This window comes from Gossypium hirsutum, chromosome A10 (genome assembly GCF_007990345.1).
Source record: "Gossypium hirsutum isolate 1008001.06 chromosome A10, Gossypium_hirsutum_v2.1, whole genome shotgun sequence".
NCBI lineage: Eukaryota > Viridiplantae > Streptophyta > Magnoliopsida > Malvales > Malvaceae > Gossypium > Gossypium hirsutum.
In genome coordinates this window covers 106,441,730-106,446,241 of record NC_053433.1, presented here as the reverse complement: position 1 = coordinate 106,446,241, position 4,512 = coordinate 106,441,730, and the positions used below count along the sequence as shown (strand labels likewise).

The window sequence follows — 4,512 nt, the reverse complement described above, 5'->3', positions numbered from 1 at the left end:
TCACTTAGTATAACTACATATTTAGTTATCAACATTTACTAGTATAACTACATATTTAGTTATCAACATTTACACATTCTTTTAAATTAACACTAAATCTAAGTAATTTAATAAAAATAAAATTAAATAATTATAATGTCAAAATGTAAAATAGTATCTAAATATTAAATGAGTCACCAACTAACTAATTTCATTTTTAGTGTACAAATATGATTTTATTATACTTACCGCTTTCATATATAACAAATGAATGTTTGTACTTTACTCACCGTCTTTAGTGTAATAATAAGTTGATGTCTTGTTAAAAAAACACTTCAAAATAATTATAAAAGAAATCCTTAAAAATAAATTCAGATAACAATTTGTTTAACGTAGAGACATCGCGTAATCAAAATGCAGAAATTAATATACACTGAAACAGCTCCGACATTGTTCTATAAATAGGCAATGTCTTTGATCACAATTATCAACCAAAAATCCATGGCTTCTTCCTCAATACCATTCGAACTCATCATCTTCTTCCTCTTCTTTGCATCTTCCCATGCTTTCTCTTCTAAAACCATACCCTCCAGGGAAGCTGAAGCTCTTCTAGAATGGAAAGCTAGCCTCCACAGCAACAGCCAAACTTTGCTATCTTCTTTGTGGGGTGGAAGCAACCATTGCAATTGGACTGGAATCACTTGCAACAGTGCTGGAAGCATCACCAATATGACCCTGAGAGGATATGAATTGAAATTGAGAGGTACACTTCACAATCTCAACTTCCTTCACTTCCCCAACTTGATTTGGCTTCAACTTCGAAACAAGTCATTGTATGGGTCCATTCCTTCACACATCGGAAACCTTTCCAACCTCAACTTCCTTGACTTGTCGTACAATAATTTCTCTGGAAATATCCCTTTAGAAATTGGCTTATTGAAAAGTCTTTATACGATCTCCTTACAGAACAATTCAATCACTGGTTCCATTCCACGAGAAATTTTGAACCTCACCAAGCTTCACCATCTGGACTTGGCACAAAATAATATCTTTGGAAGTATTCCTTCTGATATAGGAAGGTTGACTTCACTTTCTGTGCTTTTTCTTCACCAAAACCTTCTCACTGGTACAATACCTATTTCAATTGGAGACTTGCAGAATTTATCCCAAATTTACCTCGTTGGCAATAGGCTCAATGGTTCCATACCTAAAGAGATCGGAATGATTAGATCGCTTTGGCACCTTGATATTTCAGACAATTACCTAACTGGTCCTATCCCAACATGTATAGGAAACTTAAGTAACATGATATATCTCTATCTGTATGGTAATTATCTCTCTGGTTCTATCCCCAGTGAGATAGGAATGCTCAAATCGCTTTCCGTATTGCAGTTGTTGAAAAACAATCTCACTGGTGTCATCCCTGTTTCCATAGGAAACTTGACTAACTTGGACAATCTTGAGCTTGATTCTAATGGGCTTTCTGGTTCTATCCCCAGTGAGATAGGAATGCTCAAATCTCTTTTCGACTTGCAGTTGTCGGAGAATAATCTCACTGGTGTCATCCCTGATTCCATAGCAAACTTGACTAACTTGGACAATCTTGGGCTTTATTCTAATGGGCTTTCTGGTTCTATCCCAACTTCCATGGGAAACTTAAACAAGTTGTCGATACTTACGGTTTTTGAAAATAGTTTATCAGGCCTTATTCCTCAAACTATGAACAATCTTAATCGTTCAAGAATATTAGACTTATCATACAATCATCTTAGTGGTTCATTACCTGAGAATGTGTGCCTGGGGGGATTGCTAAATCATCTTGCAGCTATCAACAATAATTTGACCGGTTTGATTCCATCAAGTTTGAGAAACTGTACTAGCTTATACAGATTTAGGCTTGAAGGGAACCACTTAACGGGGAATATATCAGAATCCTTTGGTATATATCCAAATTTGGATTTTATTTCATTAAGCAACAACAACATTTTCGGAGAACTTTCTCCAAATTGGGGACAATGCCATAATCTAACAAGCCTACAGATCTCCAATAATAACATTTCTGGAAAGATTCCATTCGAGTTGGGACATGCAACCCAATTACAAGAACTTGATCTCTCTTCCAATCATCTAAATAGTGAGATTCCGAAGGAACTGGGAAAGTTGACAATGATGAGCCGCCTTTTTCTAAGCGGTAACCAATTTTCTGGCAAAATTCCATCAGAGATAGGACTTCTTTCAAAACTCGAACAACTTGACTTGGCATCAAACAATTTTAGTGGGCCTATTCCTGATGATCTTGGAAATTGCGTCAAGTTATTCAACTTGAATTTGAGCAAGAACAACCTCGAAGAGAGCATTCCATCTTCAATAAGCTACATTAATGCTCTTCAAAGCCTAGATTTGAGTCAGAATTCACTTATTGGAGGTATCCCACAACAGTTTGGAAAATTACAGTCCTTGGAAGTATTGAACCTTTCTCACAATATGCTCGACGGTTCCATCCCGGAAGCTTTTAATAATTTGCATGGTTTGAGAATTGTGAACATATCTTTCAATCAATTTGAAGGTCCTATTCCAAATCTTAAGGCTTTTCATGAGGCATCGTTTGATGCCTTGAGAAACAATAAAGGCCTATGTGGTAATGCCACAGGACTAATGACTTGTGCTCCTTCTTTTCTGGCCAACCATGGTCATGGAAAAAGGACAAAAGTCATCATTTCAGTTATCCTTCCACTCTTTGGCAGTTTATTTTTGCTATTTTTATTGGTTGGAAGTTTCTTTACTTTCTGCAAAAAGACTCAAACCAATGAATCACAGCCAAAGGAGGAACAACAAGGAGATATTTTTACTGTTTTGGGTTTTGATGGAAGAATACTCCATGACCACATCATTGAAGCCACTGAAGATTTTAGCTCTGACTATTGCATTGGTTCAGGAGGATATGGAAGTGTTTATAAAGCTGCATTACCAACTGGTCAGGTGGTTGCTGTGAAGAAACTTCACCAATCTGAAGACAACATACTCATCAACAACTTAAAAGCCTTTGAAAGCGAGGTTTTGGCTTTATTAGAAATAAGGCACCGTAACATTGTGCAGATGTATGGTTTTTGTTCACATCCAAGTCATTCTTTTCTCGTTTATGAGCTTGTGGAAAGGGGAAGTTTGAGAATGGTGTTAAGCAACAATAAACAGGCTACAGAGCTGGACTGGAAGAAGAGGGTAAATGTTGTTAAAGGATTGGCTAATGCTTTGTCTTATATGCATCATAGTCATTCACAACCTATAGTTCATAGGGACATTTCTAGCAACAATGTTCTCTTGGATTTGGATTATGAAGCTCGTGTCTCTGATTTTGGCACTGCTAGGATTTTAAAGCCTGACTCCTCCAACTGGACTTCACTTGCGGGGACCTATGGGTACATAGCTCCAGGTATTAACTAATTCTTTTTCCTAAAAAATGCGTTGAACATGTTATCTGTTTGATTAAAGCTGTTAATTTCTTGCATGTTGTTAAATAGACAAAGTTCAAATAGCATATGTTAATTAGAAAAATCTTTTATATAGAGTTGGCTTATACAATGAGAGTAGATGAGAAGTGTGATGTCTCAGTTTTCGGGTGCTAACGATGGAAGTTTTTATGGGGAGGCATCCTGGTGATCTTATTTCGTATTTTTCTTCGCTGGAATCGACATTGTCATCGATGTCAAATGACCAACAGGTTTTACTGAAAGATACGATAGACCAACGTCTTTCAGCACCAGTAGGCCAATCTGCCGAAGACTTGGTCTCTACTATGAAGATAGCAGTGGCATGCTTGAATGGCAATCCCCAACTCCGGCCAACCATGCAGCAAGTTTCTCAAGCCCTTGGTCGTCAATCCCTTACTTTACCGAGCCCTTTCAATAGCATAAAATTGGGAGAACTGTTGGGAGATGTAGTCTGTAATGGCTAACTAAGGTGATACAATATCAAACATATATCTAGGTAAGGTATGTAAATTTGCATTATATAAACTCTTTTTCGTCCAATTATCTCTTATTTCACAGCTTTGTTGAGAATGAGATGCTTAAACACTGAAATTGGATGTAGAGAATGAACTGTGTTGGGAGGGTAGCAGGATTGCAAGTATTTTCCTTATGTCACAGCTTGGAATAGAAGAAAGTGTTGCGGTTGTGGATTTTATGATTTTTGTTAAATTATCTCTGTTTCAATGTCATGTATGATGTTTGTTTTGTAGTGTTTGTTAAGTTATCCTTTGTATTCCATTTCAATTTCGTATATAATATTTAATGTGTTGTTCCATTTTTTAAGGTCTACTTTTTATTTTAAAATAAAAAAAAGAAAATAGGAGTCGCTACTAATAATTTTTAATGAGATGTGATCGGATCATCTCATAATTTGATCGTTTTAATAAACAGTTTTGATTTACTAAAACAGCGATTTTGATCTACAAAGTTCAGGAAAACGGGTTCGGGAGTCAGTTACGTACGAGGAAGGACTAGCACCCTCGTAACGCCCAAAATTGTTACCTAA

At 36.5% G+C, this 4,512-nt stretch overlaps 1 pseudogene; it reads left to right on the top strand.

Moving 5' to 3' along the window:
- The first annotated feature begins 343 nt into the window (after positions 1 to 343).
- LOC107896366 (MDIS1-interacting receptor like kinase 2-like) lies at positions 344 to 4,281 on the top strand (annotated as a pseudogene).
- Positions 4,282 to 4,512: the final 231 nt, after the last annotated feature.